We start from the raw sequence: 25,634 nt of genomic DNA, 5'->3' as shown, positions 1-25,634 counted from the left end.
GGCAGTGAAAGGGGAAGAAAGGAATCCAAGATAAAGAAACTGCACATCACCCACTCAGGCCTGATAGTCCGGCTGGGTGAGCAGAATGCAGCCAAGGGGCAAAGTGAGGTGCTGGCACTTGCAACATCTCATTCCTATTCTGTTGTGCCCCAGAGCTTCTCTGGCTATCAGATCATAGTACCAGAGTTCTGGAAGGAAAAAGATTCCCAGAATAAAAGGTGGTTTTGAGATGCGGTACTGCCAGGAGACCCTATTGCCCAGACACTGCCCTGAATTCTCACTGCTTATTCCCTGTGCAAGACACTTACCCTTGGCACCCAGTCTTAGGGTTGCTATCCACTGCCTCTTCAATTCCTAAGAGCTCTATCTGACTCTTGCAGTCGTTCTCATGTTGTCTCTCTCCCCTTGACTGTTGCTCTCCTGTCACTCCTAGCTCTCCTTGACAGTCACTCCTAGCTCTCATATTTTCTTCCTTTTTACATACTTCCTTTCTTGTGTTTACTTCCTCTTCTCCTCTTTTACTTATTACTCTTTGTTTCTCCCTCCTTCAATGTTTCTTTCGTTGCGTTGCCTTGTTTATTCCGAGCTGCTGCTTGAAGGAAGGGTGAAGGGGGTGTATGTATGAGATGTGCTGACTGATAAGGGGTTGAGCAAGTTCATCACGTGCGGTGTCGCCAGTCTCATTGTGTTTGGAGGATGAGTCCTCTGTCTGTTGCCATTGATTAGTGGGCTGTGACCCACGGGAAGTTAAGGGGCAGGGTTACCGCTCGAACGTTAGTTCGAGTTACGCAGTTGATGATTAAAGACGTGTTGCACCCCAGCTCTGTGTCGGATCATCTTTGGTGATGTGTTGCATGAGTGACATGACAGCGTGAGGCGGTCCACGTAGCTTAACATCACATTGGTGACGAGGCGGACACGAAGTCCCACCGTGCCTGCCATCTCGGGCCCACTGCACACGTGGTGTATCACTCGGCGCCGCTGGTTGCTCTGGGCCCCATCCTGCAGGGATCATCCAGAGAGGTGGGTGGAACGTGAAGGCGTCCCCACACTGTGCGCACTACACGAGGCTTCGGCGCACATATTCTCCGGCGGGTGGAGCAAACTGTGAAAGCTCCCCGTGCAGTGATCCGTCCGGGCAGTGGAGAGTGAACGTCTCCTGCCAACGGCAACGAAGCAAAGAAACCTCGACCTGTGCACGCGTGTGCACGGCGGAGCACTGGCAGGTGCAGCAGCGCCTCCCTGCTCACATTCCGGGTGGTTGAGAAGCATTGGCCTCCCGCCGACGGCAACGACAAAAAAATCGATCAGGAGACGAGCGGTGGAGGCATGATCCTCCCGCTCCAACGCGAAACCACACACAAGGCCTCACAGACTTTGCTAACAGGCGGCACAGCGCCATCCTCCTTTGGTGCGAAATGTCGCAAGACACCGAGCGGAAAGAAATTCACGAGCCACCAACATCTAGTACAGCGACAGCTCATGAGCGGTTTGGAAGGAGAGTCATTAACCGTTCCAGTGACCGCAGCCAGACCAGAACACCGGAAAATGACGGACAGCCTTCTAGCTCAACTGCCAGCAAATTTCGATCTCACAGACACCGGCACCCTTGGATCTAGATGGAAAAGGTGGCTGAGGGACTTTGAAGTGTGCCTAAAAGCAGCCGGCTCACTGGAGGATGAACAGAAGCTCAACCTCTTAAACCATGCGGTAGGGTCAAACGTGCGAGACATCCTAGAGGAAATACCTGAGAACAACATAGACACCTACACCAAATTGAAGACACCGCTCTCTAGTACTGGGGAGTACTTCACACCCCACACCAATGTGGACTACGAACAAAATGTTTTCCACACCACTAAGCAAAACAAAGGGGAAACCATTGATGCGTTCGTCATGAGACTACGATCAAAAATTAAACACTGTGATTTCAACAATTACTCCAACGACGAGGCCCTCAGGTAACAAATCATAGTGGGCTGAGAGAGCGCTGACTTCCGCAAACGACTACTGCAACAGCCATGTAACCTAGTAGAAATTCTACGCCTGGCGCGATCTGATGCTGCTCTCACGACTCAAGTAGAGGGCCTGGACGACATAAAGATCACACATGTAAAACACGAAAGCCTCAATAGACTAGAAGGAACTGCAAGAAACAACAGTGACCCCTTTTGCTACCGGTGTGGACACGAATACCCTCACGAAAGAACATGCCCAGCAATGGGTCAGACCTGCTCCGCGTGTGGCGGTGAAAACCATTATAAGGCTGTATGCTTCATATTCCGCAGAAAATGAGAGGGGCAGGAAGAAGTAACAAACCCACAACAGAACCAGAACAAACCCGCTGTCACATCACCACGGCGCTGCGCACCAGCCCCAAGATCAAACGCGCCACCGACACTACAAAGAGCCACTGGTAAGGAGACAAGACAACAAGGATTTGAGGGACAACAAGACCACACCTTCCAAAACAAGGAGAAGACATACATACAATGTCTCATCGAGCAGTCGCAATATGACAGTGTATCAAGCGCTTCATCGGATGAGAGAGCCTGCCGACCCGACAAACAACAAGAAACACAGCGAAAAAAGGGATACCTATATGCCCTCGAGAACAACACGGCAAGAGAACATAGCCCAATACTCAGAATAGAGGTCAACCAAACAGCAGCCGAATTTCTAATAGACACGGGGGCAACCATAAATGTAATCAGCGAAGAAGTCTATGAAAGTATACCAAACGCCCCCCGCCTCCAGCCAGCACGAGCACTCATCTACCCATACGGCTCAAAGACCCCCCTCTTCATGGTGTTGTGCCGATACAAAGAACTTGAAAAAAACATCCCCATGCACGTGTTAGAAGCAGCCACCGAGAGCGGATGCATACTGAGCTATCAGGCAGCAATAGAAATGGGACTCATCCATATATTTTATCGCCTTATGGTACACAAATATCTCGACCCAACGGCAAGCCTTGACCAAGTCTTCCCGTCACTATTCAAAGGCCTTGGCAAGTTGAAGGACAAACAGATCGAGCTCCACATCGACACCAGCGTCCCACCTATAGCACAACACTACCAAGGAATCCCCATCAACATTCAAAAGCAAGTTGAAAATGAACTGACCAAACTACTAGATGCAGACATCATTGAGCCCGCAGAAGGCCCCACTCCATGGGTCTCCCCCATGGTACCCGTGCCCAAAAGAGACTCCTCTGTCATTCGAATATGTGTGGACACGAGGAGACCAAACAAAGCCATTCTGAGGGAACGTCACGAAAACCCCACGAATTACAGATATGGTACACCTCCTGAACGGGGCGACCGTGTTCTCCAAACTCGACCTAAACAAGGGTTACCACCAGTTAGAACTCTGCAAGAGCTCCCGCTACATAACAACGTTCGCAACCCACCTAGGGCTCTTCCGATACAAGCGGTTAAGTTTCAGGGTGTCCTCCGCGGCAGAAATTTTTCAAGCAGAAATTCAGAACGTCATCAAACACGTGCCAAATTGCTTGAACTACAGCGACGACATACTGGTCTTCGGCCAGAATCAAGAACAACACGATGACACGCTTATGAGAGTATGTATGGCGTTAGAAGATGCACAGCTCGGTCGCCACCAGGGGGCACAGGCAAGATGGCAGCCTGATTCTACAGCTCCCTGCGTAGCCCCGGGAAAACAGTGGAGTCACCCCGAGATTGTCCCCCAGACCCCAGCTGACCGCAAGATTCGGGTGTCCGAACCCGTGGGGCGCATACTGGTCATTTGGTGATGACCCTAGCCCCCTCCGGGGTTGAGATACGCTGTAATGCTTGGCCTCCCCTCCTCCCCTGGGCGGCCCGCCTGCATCGACGGAGAGGCCTGCTCCGTGGCTTTTCGCCAGCTCGCGGAGGGAGGAGTCTGGCGTCCTGCTGGGGCCGCTCTTGTGGCGCGGGCTGATTGGGGGCCCCCGCCGACCACACACTGCTTCGGATACGCTGAGGGGGGCCTGTCCTTTGCGCTCTCCGCCCCTGTGGAGACTCTGTGACACCGGTCCGGGCCGTCGCGGGAACGCGCCCGGGACCTTCCAGGCAAAAGACAACGGGAGAGGTCCGGGTGGCAATGGCCCCTCGGATTTGCCGCCAACCCAGGTGAGGCCCTTTCTTTGGGATCTGGACCAGCGCGGAGGAGTGTTCGGCCCCTTGTCCCCCCCCCACCATTTTGGGATCCGAACAGCAAGGGGCTTGAGCCCACACCAATCAGCAGCACTTAACAGCACTGTGGTCCTCCAGCCGGTCCCTACTGCCACCTTGGGCCGACACGGGAGCGCGCCCGGGGACCCCTGCACGCCCCTCTGTATCCCCCACAGTGCGGCGGGGTTCCGTGGAAGCGACATTCACCCACATCCCCGCAAACGAGGTGGAGGAAAGTCGCAGAGGGCGCATGCCGAGCTGCGGCTGCACTGGAGAGCGGAACGCGGCCCGCCAACATTATAAAGGTAGGAACCAGCGCCACAGGGAGAAAGCCAGCACGAATAGTGACAGTGTCTCTCACATTCTCATAATACATGGGAGGATACAGTCCATCCAGGAGAGGGCCAGAAATCGGTCGACAACTTGAAACCCCATCTATTGACGTTGGATGAGGAATACTGGTGGAACAGCCCAACAGCACCTGATATCACGAGGGGCCTATAACTTTACATACTTGGGCCTGCACTCGGCTATAATTCAAGCCTGCACGTGGGTGGAACACGCGGATTACAGGAGCAATTCTGGCCCACAGCACCACCAACTGCCGCACCTCCAACACCCCTGGCCTGAAAATAAACTGTCCCTGTCTTACAGGATCACAAATCTCCAGATAAACCTGTGATTAACCCTGAAGACTGGGGACATTTGTGCTTGGACCACAAGAGGTCCCAACGAGAGAGGGGATCATAGCTCCTCCACCACCACTGTTTGCTTTCGGGCTCATGAAGGCCACAAGACAACTTACCCTTGCGAATAAGCTGCAACTAAACGAGGGCCTGCCGCCCAAAAGCAATCAACATTGTCCTCGGCCCATGGCAGGGGTTCCGACCAATGTGAAGGCGAATCATACGCGACTCGGACGGAGCGGTGTCAGGAGACCCACACGGAGTCTCAACGAGAAGTGAACCTGATGCCCGGGATTAAAGGGAAAACTCCCTACGCAAGAACCAAAACACCAGCGAAAAACCAAACTCGCTTGCTAGAAAGCTGCTGGAACACAACACAACAAAGTGTCCCTCAAGAACCTCCGGAACAGGGAGAATCAATGACGCCTAACAATTTTGACATGGCTATAAATAAGGAAGAACTACTTGACTGCCTTAGGGGCATGGAATCCAGGATAACAAACACGCTCCAGAACCAACTAGAAAAAATGAAAGAAGAGCTGAAGACGTCCCTGAAAGAGGTACGACAAGAGATAGACGAACTTGGAGGCAGAGTGGACACACTCGAAAATGGACTCTCACATATGTCAGAGGAAGCAAAGCAATACAATGGCCTGCTAGACCAAGTTGCCAGAGCTAAAAATAACCTAGAGATCCAAACCGAAGATTTGGAAAATCGCTCACGAAGATCCAATATCCGGGTCAAGGGCCTCCCAGAAACGATCCAGGATAAAGACCTACGGGACACCATGCAACACTGCTTCAGCAGCATCCTGAACGAGGCCCCCCCCCCCCAGAGAGATTCGAATTTGACAGAATCCATCGAGTGGGCCCAAAAAGGAATGAACCAGGAGTGAGACCTAGAGATGTTCTTATCGCCATGACCTCTTGTAGCCTGAAAGAGGACATCTTGAGAGCCGCACGTACCCACAAAGAACTAACAATCAATGGAGGGTGAATCCAACTGTACCAAGACCTAGCGTCGATTACCCCACATAAGAGGAAGCTTATGCAACAATCACAAAAGCACTACAATCTGAACAAATCGCATACAGATGGACATTCCCCTTTGGACTAGCCTTCCCCTGGAAAGGGAAACAAAGAAGGATCAGTACATGCGAGGAAACCCTGGCGTTACTACAAATTGTGGAACAACAAACCAAACCGGAACTAGCCCACAAAATAGCACACCCAGCAGCCAAGACAACCAATGGGAATGGTCATCAGAAAGGAAAACAAGACAGAACAGAGAAAAGAAACTGGCAGGCCCCTTCAAATGCAAAACAAAAGAGGTGATGGCTGGAAGGTTTATAATGAATCTTAACCTCTGGCATTGCTCTGGGCAACCCTCCAGACCATCGTTCTTCGCCTGCCAAACCATTACAGAAGGGGAAAGACCATATGCAAATCAGGCTTGGCCCCACCCCCAAAGGGGTAGTCCAGCCCGAACTGCTAGGTCACATCCCTTCTGCACAAGACCACAAGCATCCCCAGACATGTTTCAGCCTTGTTGGACGTCATCAGTGAGGAGTAGCTTGGGTCTCTAAGCCCAGCAGGCACGGGACCCACGTCTGGGCATACCCATCCCACTCGGGGTGACAAGAGCAAAACAAAAGAGGTGATGGCTGGAAGGTTTAGAATGAATCTTAACCTCTGGCATTGCTCTGGGCAACCCTCCAGACCATCGTTCTTCGCCTGCCAAACCATTACAGAAGGGGAAAGACCATATGCAAGCATCCCCAGACATGTTTCAGCCTTGTTGGACCCAAGCTACTCCTCACTAATGAGCCCCAACAAGGGCGAAACATGTTTGGGGATGCTTGTGGTCTCGTGCAGAAGGGATGTGCCCTAGCAGTTCGGGCTGGACTACCTCTTTTGGGGTGGGGCCAAGCCTGATTTGCATATGGTCGTTCCCTTCTGTAATGGCTTGGCAGGCGAAGAACGGTGGTCTGGAGGGTTGCCCAGAGCAATGCCAGTGGTTAAGATTAATTCTAAACCTTCCAGCCATCACCTCTTTGTTTTTGCTATGAGGCCCCTTCAAATATCACAAACGAAACACCCTGAAGAAGACACTAAATAAAGAAGCGACTGGAGGAGACACGGAGGAAGCACCTGACCACGGCAGGTGGGCCACTTCAAACTAACGCTAAGAGACAGAAGCAACAAACATATCACGTACAAAAATGGCAGAGGCACTGATCGTCTCGCTAAATGTACAAGGGCTGAACTCCCCCGGGAAACGATGAGCGATTCTCAACAGGCTCGAGAAGTTGCCTGCAAAGGTAGCTATCCTGCAAGAGACCCACCTCCTGAAAACGGATGAAAAAAGAATGTGTAACAAGGCATTCCCACAACAATACTTCGCCTCCAGCGGCTCGAAAACAAAAGGGGTCGCAATACTGTTGGCCAAGGGACTGAATTTCCGAAAACAACAGATAATTAGTGATACTGAAGGGAGATACCTGGGAATCAAGGGAACTATCAAAGGGAAGACCTACACGATCCTGGCGATATACGCCAGACAAGACCGATACATCACAGATCTCTTACTGAAAATAGGGAGTTGGTGCGAAGGCCAAACGATCATAGGAGGGGACTTCAACTGCATAATGGACCCTAGCCTCGATAAAACCCTGCCCCCTACAGTAGCCGACCAGAGAAACAGACAGGCGTTGGGAAAGTTCCTCAGAGAGCTAGAAGTAATCGAGACCTGGCGCTTCTTCCAAGGAGACACGAGAAAATACACTCACTATTCTGCAGTACACATAGGATACTCCAGAATAGACATGATCCTGATCTCAGCAACTCTAATCCCCCAAGTGACTAAGGTGGAAATAGGAACACAATACATTTCGGACCACGCCCCAGTACTAGTTAGCCTGGAAATAAACAGAGGGGAAAACAAACAACGCCCGCCGTGGAGACTCAACGACCTGATCCTGCGCGACCTAGCGCTTAGGGCACACATGTAAGAAACTATAAACAACTATTCTGAAGAGAACGACAACGGCGAGGTTGACTGGAAAACAGTCTGGGATGCAGGGAAAGCTGTAATCCGAGGAGAATTCATGGCCTAGGCAGCAATATACTGTAGGGAACGGGTGATACTAACCCGGAGGATGGAACTAGCCCTAAAGGAGGCAGAGAAAAACTACAAGTCCCGACAAATGCAGAAATCCTGGCGAGAATTAAAGAAGGTTTGTGCCCAAATAGAAGGTCACACTGCGGATGCGGTAGCATAGACGTTGCTTAACACTAAGCAATCCTACTACGTCCACGGAGGCAAGACAAATAAATTCCTGGCGGCCAAATTAAACAAACAGAAATCCCGTAACTATATAGCCGCCTTAAGAAATGAAAAAGGGGACATGATCACAAAAGAGAAAGAGAAACTGGAAATAATGGTCCGGTTCCATGAAGAACTACTACAGGGAGCAAACCTAAATGCGACAGACCAAAAATCTTATATACTGGCTACCCATCTACCCCAAATCCCAGACAACGACACAGAAATCCTGGGGAGGCCATTCACAGCTCAAGAAATCAACAAAGCTATCTCTTCATTACCACGAACAAGACCCCAGGCCCAGATGGCTACGGAAATGCGTACTACAAAACATTCCGTACACAACTACTAGGCCCCCTCACCCGACTTTTCAACACAATCAGAGAGACTGGATCGATCTCCCCAGATATGGCAAGATCATCAACAATTCTTGTGCTGAAACCAAACAAGGATCCCGCCGAATGTTCAAGTTACCGCCCGATAGCACTCCTAAACACAGATGCAAAGCTATACACAAAGATACTAGCGAATAGACTATCGCTGATCCTCCCAGATATCATCCACGAAGATCAAGGAGGTTTTGTTAGGGGACGCCACACCCAAGATAACGTTAGAAGAGCCATAAATGTAATTGAATGGGGGAGACGTACAAATCAGAAATTTGCAATAGCAGCCCTAGACGCTTCACGCGCTTTCGACAGCTTGGACTGGGAATACCTTCGGATCATCCTGGAGAAATTTGGATGCGGGACACAATTCAGCAGGATGATCCTGGCAAACTTTCAACACCCAGCTACATCATTCCGGATACGCCAGGGCTGCCCCCTATACCCACTAATATTTGCAATATTTGCAATGGCTATGGAGCCACTAGCAGCACGGTATAGAGGAGACCCCGCTATAAAAGGAGTGCAAATCAAGGAGACCACGCAGAAAATAGCATTATACGCTGACAATGTGATGCTCTATATGGGAGACACTAAGAACACACTACCGAGAGCCGTTGAAACACTGGAGGAATTTGCCACCATATCCGGATTCACAATCAACTACAATAAATCAAAGGCATTAAACATAACGGAGGACGCAAATACAATAAATGGCATGAAGCAGAGATTCTCCCTGAGATGGGAGGAAAACACTCTAGAATACCTGGGAGTTCACCTGGCAAAGAAATTTGAGGACTTATATAAATCAAACTTCCCCCCTCTTTGGAAACAACTACAAGCAGACCTGCTGAGATGGGATAACCAGGAACTGTCGTGGTCTGCCAGAATAGCAGCGGTAAAGATGACCCTTCTCCCCCGCCTAATATATGTGACCAGTTCAATACCCGCGGAGATCCCGCCACAGATGATCAAAGAACTTCAAAATGCAGTATTTAGATTCATATGGGAAAAAAAGAGACCCATAATACAGAGACGTATACTGACCCGTCCTCCGCTCCTGGGAGGCCTGGGAGTTCCAGACTTGGGCAGATACATCATGGCAGCGCACTTGGCCCCCATACTACAGTGGGCTAACCCAGCCGACACCAAAGGATGGAGAGCCATTGAACAAGCATCCACACAGATCCCGATAACAGCGCTCCTAGCACTGAACCCCAAGGCCCGCGAAACAGAAGGAAAACTACTAGGAGCTACTAAAACAGCCCTGAGTAACTGGGACAGAGCCATGCAAATGAAAAAGATCAAACAAGGGTTGGGCCCATTATCCCCAATAGCTCATAACATGGATTTCACCCCAGGCTTGAAGAAGAATTTCTGGGTAGGTTGGAAAGGCACAGACACCCTAACACTGCAGGACATGTACCAAAACGGTGACCCAATCCCTTTCTTAGAATGCAAAAAGAAATTCGATCTGGGGGAAAATGAAAGGTTCCGATACATGCAAATACGACACTGGATCTCCCACCCATCAGTGAAAAGAGCGGGTTCAAGAACACTAACAGGCTTGGAACTAACAATGCAAGAGGGGAAACCAGAGAGAGGGATATCTAGAATGTACAGGCTACTCGATGGAGCACAACCAACGGACAACATAAGATATAAAGAGAATTGGGAAGAAGATGTAGGAGAGCCGATAACGGAAAGAGAGTGGGACCAGATATGGACGAGAGCTCATAGATCCTCCAAATGTACAGCAATTAAAGAAGTTGCATATAAATTATGCTACAGGTGGTACATGTCCCCCCACAGACTACACAAAATAAACTCAGAATATCCTCGCAAACTGTTGGAGAGAATGTGGATGGAGAGGAGACCTGTTCCACATGTGGTGGACATGCCCAAAGGTGATTACCTATTGGAAGGAGATACTGGGACACATCAAAGACATTACTGGCAGAGAATTACCACTATCACCTAAAGTGATCCTGCTGGGAGCGGAGGCAGAGGGTATATATGTGGCATCAGGGCATATATCCACTCTAATAACACACTTACTATCGGCGGCACGGATGACATTGGCACAAAGGTGGAAAATGCTTGAGGGCCCAATGACACCATGGTGGTGGGTGAAAATATGGGGAGTAATGGCAATGGAGAAGGTAACTGCCATAAGAACAGAGACTTACCAGAGATACTTATCCATATGGTCCCCATTTAGAGACTTGGTTGGAGACAGGGTAGCCCATTTCTATAAACCATGCAACCTCAGAAATATATTGACCACCTAACAACCCAGAGCGAAGAAAGAGAGAAAGAATCAGCACGACGAGAAAAAAGAACAAGGCGAAAAGTAAAGGGGGGGAGGGAGGTAACTGTCTAAGTGATACACTCAAGAACCTATGTATGAAAGAAATGATCACTGCAGAGACTTTAGCCTACTGGCTCCCCTTCACGAATCTTTGTCGAAAAAAAAAAGGGAAGCCTGTTTCTTCAAACCACAGATTCTCAAAACGTTTATACCCCCCGACAGCCAGGAACACAAAAGAACGAAAAGGTCAAAAGACTCTGGAACCTAGAGATAAATGACCTGGGTAGGGGGTGAGGAAATAAAATTAAGAATGAATCGATAAAACTGAACATTTCTGTTGTATAGCAGCTGTTGTATAGCAGTAGACTACGAAGTTATGATGCAGACTCCTATCGTCAAAAGCTATACTCTTGAACAATTGTTGAAAGTAAAATTAGCTTAAAAAATTGGAGGCAATTTACACAACATCGGGTGACATTAACCCTGAATGAAAATTTGGTTTTATGCATTGTGTTAACAAAGTATAATGATTATATGTTGTAATTGACTATACTTCTATCGAAAAATAAAAATGGCTAAAAGAAGTTGCACGGCTCACCCTAAAGAAGGAAAAATGTGAGTTCCGCAAGAGAACAATTCGTTTTTTTGGTCACATATTTTCCAAGAAGGGCATGACCCCAGACCCAGAGAAAGTCAGCGCACTCCGAGAAGCGGAGCCACCCACCACCACCTCAGACCTCAGATCAATCTTAGGACTTGCAAGCTACTGCACCAGATACATACGAGACTTTGCCTCTATCAGTGAACCCCTCAGAGCTCTCACCAAGCTCAACGCAGAATTAGTCTGGTCACCTCAATGCCAAAAGGCTTTTCAGATCATTAAAAAAGGACCGCACAACCCCTTCATGAGGTGGCTGTATGGGGCTGATTAATGGGCTCAGGGTAGGGGGGCGGTTATTACGCAATACTTTCTGTACTTGAAGCAACTGCCAGATTTGGGAAGGTGTAGTGCCTCGCTTTAGGTGCTAAGACAAATACAGTGCTACAGTGACTGAAGCAGAACGATTAAAAGGCAGCTGATGGGAGTACATGTGGATTCCTTCAACCCTGGAAGAGATGGGGTGTTTCTACCTCCGAAAGGCCCAGAACACAATCTCTGGGCGAGTTACAGTTGCCTTCCTCTTGATTTAAGGTGTGACTGCAGAAGTGCTGCTGCACTCCGACCTGCTGTTCCACGGACCTGTAATGAAAAGCATTCACAGGGCCTCCTATTTAAAATATCAAAGCACATTGCACTTTGCGTGCCCAGTACGTGCGTGGTTCCGGGTGGCATTGTTTGTTGGGGATGATGTTTACAATGCTCCTCTTTCAGAATAAAGTGACAATGTGATTATGTTATAGTGTGCCGTCCCCTCACCTTCAGATCATGAGAGGGGCATTGCCTTACCATCCATGACCTGCGGGTGAAGGCGCACTTCAAGGAATCTCAGCTTAAAGTTCAGGAATCTGAAATGCGAATAACATTCACAGCCATTCCCAGACATTCACACGACTTGTAATGAAGTGAACTTGTCTTCAGTGGTTTGGATTGGCTGGGAAGTCCTCAATTTTTAACTGCTGGTGAGTGATGGGGCTTTTGATGCAGGCATGCTGGTGCCGTGCACTATCATCAATTAGCCCACTGTTCCCAAGCTAATCGATTTAATTAGCAATAGGCTGCCTACACACACAGTGCAGGTGGAGGTCAGCTCACATGCACCCAATTACTAACTCACCTTGCCCTAATTATTACTCGCCAATGGTGAGTTGTGAGTGCCAATCTTGCAGCCTGCTATTAGGATAGCCTATCTATTACACTAGAAATGCGATAGGGATAGTCTGTCTACTACACTTAAAAGATAAGTGATTGTAGCCTGTCTATTGCACTCAGAAGATCTGAGTTACCTATTGCATTGTGCATAGAAGATATATGCCAGTAGCCTTGATGTTGCACCTAAAGATTTATGATGTTACCCTGTCTTTCGCATTTAGAATTTGATGAGGATATGATAACCAATGAATTGCATTAAAAGATATATGCGGGTAGACATGAAATTGCACTTAGAAGATTTTAAAGGTAGCCTGTCTATTATGTTCAGTTGATGTATTATGATGGCCTGTCCATTTTAGTTAGGCCTGACATTGCACTTAGACGATTTATGAGGCTAGTCTCTCTACTGCACTTAGAAGACAAATTAGAATATCCTCTATATTGCACTTAGAGGATCAATGAGGGCAGCCTGTTTATTATACAGAAGATCTGATCACACAGCTACTTCAAAAACAAAGCTCCATTAGAGCCTCAAGGTACGTATTCACGCACCACTTAGGTGGACATCTGTCGCAGGCACGACTACCCTCCCACATGCTTCAGAATACAGTGACAACCTACAACCAAAATCCAGGTCTGGTGGGACACATAATGTTTCGGCTTGATGCAACAGACTAAAAACACAAAGCACAACACCTCTCCCATCAGAATGCAGCGACAACTTGCACTGTAATTCAGTCTAGCTGTACACATGATGAGTCTCTTGCACTCACCCACTCTCCTGACCACCTCAGCACCCATCCACATGCCTGTCCTTCATGGGTAGCTTACTGGTGCTCGGCCAGCCCACCTAACTCGACTATCTTGGCCAAATGTATGCACACATTCTAACAATTCAGACAATTTTCCCATAGCTTGAACGAGGGCGTTCCCACCGAAAGGACGTGGAGGCCATAGTAATGTGATAAAGGCGCTATATAAATGACAAACTAATACTACTATTACATATGTGTAGAATTCCTTATAGAAAAGGCAACATTTATAAACTGGGTTTAGAAATAACTCCCATCAGACTGTTCTCTTCATTAATATGCCCAATGACTGTGGAGGGGTATTTCTACTGTGATGTCACTTTGGATACATTGTAAATATTGAAGAATTAGATTGGGGAAGTATACACACCTCAAAAGGTGTGGTTACTGTTCTATATAAGATTCAAAACACATTCACTCAGGACAAAAGGAAAGGACAGAGAGAGATAGACAGTGACAGGCTCACTCGCTCGCACACTGATGACGAAGAAGGAGAGAAAGGAGGATTGATAACTACCGGAAGCAGATGGAATAAATTGATCTCTTTTTGGACCCATTTTGATTATTCATTAGAACCCAAAAAGGAGGCACATAAGTAGTTGAAGTCCCAGGTCTTCTTCAGTGGAAGAGAAAGCAGGCAGGCTATGGATAAAAGCTGATCCTATCTTACTGGCTGGTGACCACCTGTTCCTGGAGGGGGAGAATTGAAGCGGTCCTTAAGAGAGGGTGCCCACCTGTCTGTGATTCAGCTAAAAAAGAAAACAGATGTGAGTATTATCTAAAAGGAAAGTAATCTTGTGGGGAGTAATTCTATAAAGTGAATTAAAGTAAATCCGTAAATCCGGTTACCTATTGTTTGTTAGTACTGAAGGGTGGGAATAGATACATTAATTGTTCATCCCGTGAAGTTAGGGAACATTTCAGAAGTGTATGCGCTTCTGGAAAATACATATATTGATAGATTAGATTCCATGTTGTGTATATAGATTCACCTGACCCTTTTCTTTGGCGATGACGTCTAGCACAGAAGAACTATTAATGGGGGTCGAACAGGTTATCTTACTGTCTGCATACCTAGAAAAAGAAGATAATTGAAGTAATTACTGGTTATACCATCAAGCAGAATATTGTTAATAATGTGGGGTTGCTCAAGATAAAAGGCACAAGGTGATTATTCACTGTCCATTTCTTTCCGCTGTTCACGTTGCCCATTGGAAGGCAGAAAGTTACATGTTACACAGTAATTGAATAGAAACATTACTGAAGGGAACTTTGCCAACATTGTGCTGAACATACATTTTCTTTTCTACAAGCCATTGACACACTCAAAGATCCAATAAGGAGTTCCAATTGTGTTTAAAATGCTGTTGAAACTCTCACCTGTCTATTGAGTAAAGGGGGTTGTATTTGAATACAGGGGAATTTGCTAGAATGTGTTGCTTTCACAAATGGAAGATTCTGTCTGGACCCTCATGTATTCCATCCATAGTGCATCCTTGCTCAGGGTGAAAACGATCATCCAGTTGTGAATACTGATCAGACTTTTTTGGTACTCTTAGATCTGAAAGTGTATATAACTTACAACGTCGAATATCCTTAGAAAGCATATAAATGTCATGGAAAAAAGTCTTATTTTGCCCTTAAGATGTATATTTACTTCCTACATTGCGGGGGAGATGGCACATCTGTGGGCCACCCAAGTCCAATGGACGGCAGCAAGAATGTACTACTTGTGTGGCAGCAGTGTAAGGGACTGAGGGGTCAAGGCTGGTAGTGAAAGAACTAAACGTCCACTAGAAGTCATCCACGTAGTTATGAGATGTAACAGCAGGCTTATAGATTAGTTTAAATAAATGAAGGGTAACAGTAACGGAAAAGAACACCTTTTGACTTTTGAAGAGTGATTGGGAATTCATCTGTGTTGAACGATTCTATGTATATTAGAGAGGAAATTGCCTGATCAGTTAAAAGAAAGCAATGCAGCCACAGGCTAAGTCTATTTCCCACCTCGTCAAGTAATTTTGGCAAGATTATGAGGGCGATGGTGTCAAAGGCTACCAGCAAGTACTGTTGACTAGTGCATCACAAGGCAGGTGTAAACATATTATGATGCATTTCACAACCCAGCAGAGAAAGTGGAACTTCTGCTGAGCCAAAGCTGTCATTTGCATATGTCACTAAAAAAGTATGGTCTAATAATAACTCCTGCAGTGCTAGATTTAAAACGACTTGTGATGCAAATGAACAGATTCAGGATGACTGTGCATTTTATTTTTTTACTTTAAAAAATCATGTTCTTTATAATTAACACAACATTCTGTTTCTACTCCATCAATTATGTGTGAAGCATTGATTCAAAAATTTCTGGTTAGATGGTGCAAACGCGTATTGCAGAAACATGTAAAGTTAAGCATTAATGCAATTAACAATACGATCCAGCATGGCGAAACAGTTTTTCTTATTTCAACATATCACCAAGGCAATAGCTCTTTCTGTTACACAGAACTGCAAAATGTTTTTATTATTTTGGATTGCACGTATGTGTTTTCTAGAGTTGCTTCAGCACACAATTCCTTGTGGGTCCATTATGATTTAGCCATAGGGCCTCATTATGACCCTGGTGCTAAGTGTTTAACGGCGTCGTAAAAGGCTGCGGCGCCGTTTAACACTTAGCGCCTTACTACGAGGTCCCTTTGCGGGACCCGACCTTAACGGCTGGTTTACACCAGCCGTTAAAGTAGGGACCCGCAAAGGGACCTTGGTGCTAAGTACGGTACCGCAATTTGCGGTACCATACTTAGCGCCTTCCCCATTCCCATAGAGCCCTATGTGCTAATAGCGCCATGGTTTAGCGCCGGTGTTGTAATGAGGGCCATAGTCCTTAGAAGTGAAATGTATTGCTTGGACGTATAGTGCTTTGCCCATCATATGAAAAAGACAAATACAATTACGATATTTAAGATACTGTTCAGTTACAGGCTGAGGGAGGTTGGGTTCTACCTGGCCCAGAGTTCCGAGGGAAACTCTGCATTATCAAGAGAAGAGTTCTAAACGAATCTGCATATTATCACAAATAGAGCTCATAGAGAAAAAAGCGGTATACATTGGGATTATCAAGCACCATCTCATAAGGAAGCAGCCATACACAAAGTATGAGTCTGAATGATAATTATCAATAGGGTCTGAGTGAACCTACCAGGAGCAAAAATCTGAACAATTCTGACTATCATCAAGAAGATAGCTTTTAGAAGCTGTGAATATCTAAAGAACATAAGAGTCATGTTTAAATAAATTAAAAATAAAGGCACTTATGCAAAAGATTCCTTATTGATATTCGAATGACTGTACCATGTTTCAGAGTTGGTCAAGATCAGCGGTATTCAAACTGTGGGGCGCGGCCACATCCCTGGGGGGCCGTGAGAGACCAGCATGAAATGTAAAAGAAAAATGTTTTTTTTTTTAGATTGGAAGAAATGGGAGGGGGAGGCTCACATGGTCGGGCTGAAGCATGAAACTGTCTCAGGCACCAATGAAAAAGTGGCCTGCAGTTGTAAATGGATATTAATTTCTTTTTTGAAGGGGGTGCTTTGTGTTACAATGTAAGTAAATTGTGATATTTAAAGAATATTTATTCAGCAACAATGGTCAAAATTACTAACTGCATAGTGAAGTAACTCATCAAACTGGCCCACATTGGCCAAAAAGGTGGCCTATTTTGACTGGCCCACACTAGCATTTTACATTTTTGGTACAGGCATTGCCCAGTCCAAGCCTGGCGGCTCATCCATAATGGCGAGGGGGCGCCCATCCAGTGGAGGAGCTAAGGAGCCAGCCCAGTGAAACAATGAGCACTCCCTCAGCTGCTTTTTCCAGCTGAGGGAGTACTCCTGGGCTGGCTGTACTGTCAAAGGGAAATGCTATTTCCCTTTGACAGTTCAGTTTAGTTCCCCAGCCACACATGCTCACTGAGCCATGCAAGTGCTGGGGTGTTTTGCTTCGCCAGCATTGCATAGCTCATTGGAAATGCTGGCTGGGGCACTGCATGTTTGTATGTGCGAGGGGGAGCTCCTGCGTGTCCTTGCACATACGGCCAGAGCAGCCTGGAGCAGGGTGGTGTGTGTGTGTGTGTGTGTGTGTGTTTGTGTTTTAGTTTGTTTAGGTGTGTGTAACGCTCACCTGACTCCCACGGGGCGCTGGCCTGGTTCGCGCTGCTGTGACCGCGCAGGGTTCGGAAGACGGACTGGCTTGTCTGACTCGCAGAAGTATCCTTCTGTAGGTGAGAATAGGGGGTTAACTGTCTGCGGGGTAATGCAATCGGCCTCCCACTTACCCCTCTCACCCTCCTCAAAACCCTGCTGTGCTTCCCCGTAGCGTCTCACCTTAGGGTCTGGAAGGACGAGCTCTCCATCCTGCTTCTGATGCAGGGGCGCGTTGGTATCCAGTTACGTCACTGGATTTTCGGATGGGTGAGAACCAAACTTGCTTGGCTTCCAGGTAAGTTTTTCTATAAGTGGTTCCCCTTGTGTCCATGCATTAATGTTCTAATGCTAGTGTCTTTTTCTCCATAGGGGCCGGGGTACGGAATGCCGGGGAACAGGCACCGACCAGAGGTGAGCGGTGAAATCCTTGTGGAAATCAGGTAAGTTTTTAATGAGTGTTTTGGTAATGTCTTTTCATTCACTCGTTAACGCTGATGTCTTTTTCCCCTTTGGGGCTGGGGTCGAAAATGCCTGGATGCGGCGCGGACCCGAAATGAAAAGGGAATGACCCAACAGGTAAGTCTTGACATGGAGTTTTAGCTTCCCTTTTCCCTTCTTTCTCTCACCTTTGTTCTTGTCTTTTTCTCCCTAGGCGCGGGGGCGCGACTGCGAATCCGGATGGTCGCTGCTGAACATGGAGGCGCCCTGTAAAGGTGAGTAGAATGCGGTGCTGCAGCGATCGATGCGATGTGCTTTTAAAAATAAATGTCTTCCTTTTCAGGATTGTCGGCGAAATGTCTCTGGGATGCAGATTTAGCAGGTGAGGCCTTTTCCTTCTTCTGTTCTCTTGTTCCCTTCCTTTGCAGGTGATTCAGGATGCTGGCAGGTGTGGCAGAAGTCAGGATGCAGGAGCAGACACGGTGAGCGTCCAGCTGCTAGATGCAGAACAACGCGAAGCACGTGTGGCTGATCGGGTGTGGTTTAAATAGCCTTGGAAGAAGTTCCTAGAATGTGTCCTTCCTCCAATAAGGTATGTATCCTTCCCCGACCACGCTCGGGTGGTAAATGAGTCCCACAGGTAAAGTAGTTCCTTTCAGGCCTCAAGGAGGCCCGGGTTGTGCAGCATGGTCTGCATCAGGTAAGTGCACCCAAACACTTTCATAATGAGCCTGGCGCCATAGGCACCAGGACGCTGTCCAAAGGGCCCCTATAAGGGGTTGCTGGGACCTTCCCCGGGGACTTGATGTCCGCTTTCGGGGACGCAGGGCCTGAGCCGGCTCCCCGGGAGCGGGCATCGTGACAGCACTCCCCCCCAAGGCCTCTCCCAAGGTTGTTCCCTCCGGGGGTTTTGGTTTGTTTGGGAAGAGTCGGTGGAATTTCCTGACTAATCGAGGTGCATGCACATGGTCACTGGGTTCCCACGACCTCTCCTGAGGTCCGTACCCCTTCCAATCAATTAGGTAGAAAAGCTTTCACCTAAACATTTTTGAATCTAAAATGTTCTTCACTTTGAATTCGGGTTCCCCATCTATTTGAATAGGTTCTGGAGGTTTGAGTAGTCGGGTTCCGGGGACCACTGGTTTCAGAAGTGACACATGAAACACAGGGTGAATTCGCATATTAGCTGGTAAATCAAGTTTAACCGCTACTGGGTTAATTATTGCCATAATAGAATAAGGTCCCAGATATTTTGGGTTAAAAGTTCGAGGCCCTTTGAGCGGTTAATGTCTGGTAGCTAACCACACTTGATCCCCAATCTGATACGGAGGTGCTTCACTCCGATGTAGGTCAGAATTTTCCTTGTATTTTCTCTTGGCTTGTTGTAAATGCGTGGTTGCCTCTTTGAAGGCTCGGGTAATGGTAGAATGCAGATGTTCTACTGCGGGCACTCCGAGGTTCTGAGGTGAGTCGAGGTTTGAGGTTCGAGGGTGATGTCCAAACAAGGTATAAAAAGGACTATGGCCAGTTCCAGAGTGTACCGAATTATTATATGCGTATTCGGATATCCAAAGAATGTCTTTCCAGTTGCTTTCAGATTGCTTTAACATACACCGCAAGTACTGCTCAAGGGTCTGATTTGTCTTCTCGGTCTGACCATCGGTCTGAGGGTGGTGACTGGTCGATAATCTTACGTCGATTTGTGCCATGTGGCAACATTTGCGCCAGAAGTGGGAAATGAATTGGCTTCCCCGGTCAGAGATTAGTATAGATGGGAATCCATGTAGCCGAACAATATTTTCGAGGAATTCTTTGGCTAGGACAGAAGCTGAAGGTAACCCTTTCAAAGGAATGAAGTGGGCCATTTTGGAAAACAAATCCACAATTACCAGAATGGTATTGTATCCCGAACAAGGAGGCAAGTCCGTAATAAAATCCATTGATAGGGTGTGCCAGGGTGCTGGCGGTATGTCTAGAGGTTGAAGGAGACCGGCAGGTCTTTTCTTTTGACCTTTGTTTTGGGCGCAAACACCACAGGACATCACAAAAGATTTAACATCTTTTCGCCAAGAGGGCCACCAGAATTGTCGTTTCACCTTTTCCATTGTCTTGGCAATACCGGGGTGTCCCTCTATTAATGTATCATGATAACCTGAAATAACTAGTTCGTGTAAATCCTTGTGCAGCAGGAATAAGCGTCCTTGGTAATAAGGTAAACCATTACCTATGGTAAAGTCTGATCCCTTTTGTATCCAATCCTGTAGGACTGTGGGGTCCAGGAGTTGTTTCACTCTGACTTAAATGTCTTCAAGCGTCTGTAACAAAGTCATGCCTAGAATTCTCTGTTCAGGAATTATTGGTACTGGTTCTGAGTTTGTATCAGATTCTCCCATTCCAATTCGGGATAAGGCGTCTGCTTTGCCGTTCTTGCAGACAGGTCGATAGGTAATCACGAAATCAAACTCAGCGAAAAACAAAGCCCATCGGAGCTGCCGTGATGACTGAGCCTTGGCGGTTTTCAAATACTGTAAATTCCGGTGATCAGTGATCACCGTGATGGTATGTCGAGCGCCAAGCAGGTAATGCCGCCAGGCTTTAAAAGCGGACTTTATGGCTAACAGTTCTTTGTCAGTGATTGCGTAATTAATCTCTGGTGCCGAGAATTTTCTGGACCAAAATGCTACGGGATGCAGTTGGTTGGTTTCAGGATCTCTTTGAGACAGAACTGCTCCCATGGCTAGGCTGGATGCGTCAGTTTCGACGACATACGGGAGATCTGGACGTGGGTGTTTCAATATAGGTGCGGAGGTAAACTTAGCTTTTAAATCCTGGAAGGCCAGCTCGGCTTCTACAGACCATTCAAAACGTTTATTTTTCCTCAAGAGTGCAGTAATGGGTTGTACTATGCGTGAAAATTCCGGGATAAACCTGCGATAGAAATTGGCAAAGCCGAGCATGCTTTGAACCCCTTTTACAGAGCTAGGTGATGGCCATTTGAGGATGGCATCCACTTTTCTTGAGTCCATTCGGACTCCTTTGGGTGTCAGGATGAAACCGAGAAACTCAACTTCTGTGGCATGGAAAACACATTTCTCCAGTTTAGCAAATAGTTTGTGTTGGCGCAGTTTTTCCAGAACTGCCCTAACGTGTTTTCTGTGATCAGATTCCGAAGAGGAGTACACTAGAATGTCATCGATATAGACGACAACACAAACATCGATGAGTTCCCGAAGGACATCATGAAGAATTGGAAGGCAGCAGGCGCATTGTACAACCCGAAAGGCATTACCTGGTATTCGAATAATCCATATTTTGTACGCAAAGGCTGTTTTCCATTCGTCGCCTTCTTTTACTCGCACCAGATGATATGACCCCCGGAGATCTAACTTGGTGTATATGCAAGCGTCCTTCACCTGGTCAAGGAGTTCAGGAATCAGAGGCAGAGGATAACGGTTTTTAACCGTTATCTGGTTCAATGCGCGGTAATCGATACAAGTTCTAAGGTCGCCTTCTTTTTTAGGCACGAAGAACAAAGCCGAGGATGCCGGGGACTTTGACGGGCGAATAAAACCATTGGCGAGGTATTGATCCAAATATTGTCTCAAATGCAGGTTCTCAGGTTCGGTAAGGGCATAAATCCTGCTACAAGGGGGTTGTGCACCGGGCACCAGATCGATTTGGCAATCGTACGATCGGTGAGGAGGTAACGTGTTGGCCTGTTCCTTTTGGAAGACGTTCTGAAAGTCCTGGTATTCCGGAGGTAATTGCATGGAGGCAGAGGTTACAGATGCTAGATTAATCTTCAGGTTTTCTGGGTAGCATGTTTGTGCACAATCCGGGAAGGTTATTCTCTTAGCTCGCCAATCAATTCGAGGATTATGTGTCTCTAACCAAGGAATTCCAAGAATAACCTGAAACTGTGGAGCCTTGATTACATCAAACGCAACTGCCTCCCGATGGCCGTCAGGACCAATAAGAGTCACCCCAGTAGTGGAATGTGTTACCGGTCCAGAGGCAATTTCAGTTCCATCGACTGTGGTGATGACATCTTTGCTGGTTTTAGGACAGAGAGGGAGGTTAATCCTAGAGGCCAATTCACGATCCACATAGTTTCCAATAGCCCCACTATCGATGTATGCTTTTATAGCATGCAACCGCTTAGGCTTTTCTGGATCTACGAGAACCATTGGCACAATGAAATGCGAGGTCTGAGAGTTAGTTTTCAAGCTCGGCAAGCGTACCCCTACGCTTGTCGAGCTAAGTCGTTTCCCGAAACAGAGTCTTCATGGTTTTTATCAGCGGCTCCTACCGCTTTTCGGGGCGGTTTTGCAGGGCAATCTCGTAGAAAGTGTCCAGAGTTTCCACAATAAAGACATACTTTTAACTGCCGCCTCCTTTCACGTTCCTTTTGAGTTAAGGGTTCTTTAACCCCTCCAATTTGTATAGGCTCATAGACATCAACTCCCTTGGGGTTAGCGTGGGTCTTGACCAATACCCGGGTCTCAAACCTGGACCGATCTGTTTTTCTGTTTTGAAGTCTGTGATCCAATTGGACCACTAAGTCTATATATTCTGTGCATTCTTGGGGCGGATTTACAACTTGGGCCAAGACATCTTTAAGTTCTCCGCGTAGACCTCGATAAAATAACGTGACTCTTTTATCCTCTGGCCATCCCGTTTCCACAATTAGTCTATTAAAGGTCGCAATATAGGTTAGGAGGTCCTGATTGCCCTGTCGCAGGGAAAGAAGTTTGTCATCCAGAGCCTGCCCCTGAGAGTGTCGAGCAAATAACCTTTCCATGCTTGCTTGAAATCCTTGAAAATCACGGAGAATCGGGTAATCTTGAGTAACCAGTGGAACTGACCAATCGGCAGCGCAGCCGCTGAGATATGACAATACAAAGGCTACTTTGGTCTGATCATTAGGGAAGGCCCCAGGTCTGCATAGGAAGTGCAAACAACACTGATTCATGAATACGGCGAATCGTTTGGGGTCCCCAGCAAAGCGTTCAGGTGGGGCCAGCGGCATGTTTCCAGGTAGATTAATCTGCACAGGGTTACTGGGAACCACAGGAGCGGGGTTCCCTCCGGAACAGGGTAGAGGAGTTTGTCCAGCTTGACCTTGCAAAAGCTGTCTGGCCAGGTCATCAGTTCTTTCCTTTGATATTATTAATTCCCTCTTGAGGGCATTAGTCTCTTGACGAGCGGCATGTACTTTGGCCCGTAATGCCCCCAGTAATTGGGCCAACTGATCAGTCTCAGAAGTTTCCATAGCGCCTGGGTGGGAATTTGTAGGAAGGCTTCGCGTTCTGTAACGCTCACCTGACTCCCACGGGGGCGCTGGCCTGGTTCGCGCTGCTGTGACCGCGTCTAAGGTGATGCGCAGGGTTCGGAAGACGGACTGGACCGGGCCCCAGATCTGGCTTGTCTGACTCGCAGAAGTATCCTTCTGTAGGTGAGAATAGGGGGTTAACTGTCTGCGGGGTAATGCAATCGGCCTCCCACTTACCCCTCTCACCCTCCTCAAAACCCTGCTGTGCTTCCCCGTAGCGTCTCACCTTAGGGTCTGGAAGGACGAGCTCTCCATCCTGCTTCTGATGCAGGGGCGTGTTGGTATCCAGTTACGTCACTGGATTTTCGGATGGGTGAGAACCAAACTTGCTTGGCTTCCAGGTAAGTTTTTCTATAAGTGGTTCCCCTTGTGTCCATGCATTAATGTTCTAATGTTAGTGTCTTTTTCCCCATAGGGGCCGGGGGAACGGAATGCCGGGGAATAGGCACCGACCCGAGGTGAGCGGTGAAATCCTTGTGGAAATCAGGTAAGTCTTTAATGAGTGTTTTGGTAATGTATTTTCATTCACTCATTAACGCTGATGTCTTTTTCCCCTTAGGGGCCGGGGTCCGAAAATGTCTGGATGCGGCGCGGACCCGAAATGAAAAGGGAATGACCCAACAGGTAAGTCTTGACATGGAGTTTTAGCTTCCCTTTTCCCTTCTTTCTCTCACCTTTGTTCTTGTCTTTTTCTCCCTAGGCGCGGGGGTGCGACTGCGAATCCGGATGGTCGCTGCTGAAAATGGAGGCGCCCTGTAAAGGTGAGTAGAATGCGGTGCTGCAGCGATCGATGCGATGTGCTTTTAAAAATAAATGTCTTCCTTTTCAGGATTGTCGGCGAAATGTCTCTGGGATGCAGATTTAGCAGGTGAGGCCTTTTCCTTCTTCTGTTCTCTTGTTCCCTTCCTTTGCAGGTGATTCAGGATGCTGGCAGGTGTGGCAGAAGTCAGGATGCAGGAGCAGACACGGTGAGCGTCCAGCTGCTAGATGCAGAACAACGCGAAGCAAGTGTGGCTGATGGGGTGTGGTTTCAATAGCCTTGGAAGAAGTTCCTAGAATGTGTCCTTCCTCCAATCAGGTATGTATCCTTCCCCGACCACGCCTGGGTGGTAAATGAGTCCCACAGGTAAAGTAGTTCCTTTCAGGCCTCAAGGAGGCCAGGGTTCTGCAGCATGGTCTGCATCAGGTAAGTGCACCCAAACACTTTCATAATGAGCCTGGCGCCATAGGCGCCAGGACGCTGTCCAAAGGGCCCCTATAAGGGGTTGCTGGGACCTTCCCCGGGGACTTGATGTCCGCTTTCGGGGACGCAGGGCCTGAGCCGGCTCCCCTGGAGCTGGCATCGTGACAGTGTGTGTGTGTGTGTGTGTTAGTTTGTTTTGGTCCGTTGAGCTGATTTTGGCAAGTGGTGGATAGAGGGGGGAAGGAGGGTTGAACAACAAAGTCATTTTAAAAAATGCCTAAATGCCTTTGTTGCACAATCCCCCTACACACCTGCCAAAATCAGCTCTCCTTCTGAGGCACTGTGGAGCCCAGGGGATAGGGATGGTATTTTTTTTTTTACTGGATTTCTATCATAGATGTCCAGTGAAAAATACCATGCTTTCCCCCTTGGCACCCTAGTGCCTTGCATACACACATAATCATGTTGATTGTGTTAGGCCCAGTGGGGCCCAGGGGACAGGGATGGTATCTTTTTACTGGACATCCATCATAGAATGGAAAAATGTCATGCCTGCCCCTTGGGCCCCCGAGCACTAATTGCAAACTTTTTGGCTATTTACCCATTTTTTTTAAAGTATGCTCTACAATGCAACATTTTAACCCATTATTAAAAAAAAAAAAATCACGGGGGAAAACCCCCCGAACCCTCCTTCATTGGTTCAGGCTCCATCACTGTGCTCGCTCACTATCACATTTTTGGGGGAAATAGTTATGCCCCTCCACTTAAATAATTCACCAGCAGCCACTGGCCCTCGGACTGTGCTGGGAACGGGATGAGGGAGCCCAGGGACTGTGGTGGGATCAGGATGGGCGGGAACCATGGGATAGTGGTGGGAGCAGGGTGGGGAGAGCCCCGGTTGTGTGATGGGGTGGGGAGAGCCCAGGGACTGGGTAGGAGTGGGATGAGGGAGCCCAGCGACTGTGATGAGAGCAGAT

At 47.7% G+C, this 25,634-nt stretch overlaps 1 protein-coding gene across 3 annotated transcripts in view; it reads right to left on the bottom strand.

Moving 5' to 3' along the window:
* The window catches only part of PARP8 (poly(ADP-ribose) polymerase family member 8), a 1,351,312-nt gene that overhangs the window by 1,158,896 nt on the left and 166,782 nt on the right, over positions 1 to 25,634 (bottom strand). The gene's annotated exons all lie outside the window — the stretch shown is intronic.

Source organism: Ambystoma mexicanum, chromosome 6p (assembly GCF_040938575.1).
Source record: "Ambystoma mexicanum isolate Mex_15411 chromosome 6p, UKY_AmexF1_1, whole genome shotgun sequence".
Taxonomy (NCBI): Eukaryota; Metazoa; Chordata; class Amphibia; order Caudata; family Ambystomatidae; genus Ambystoma; species Ambystoma mexicanum.
The sequence above is the reverse complement of the archived record's forward strand: the minus strand, read 5'-3'. Positions and strand labels throughout refer to the sequence as shown.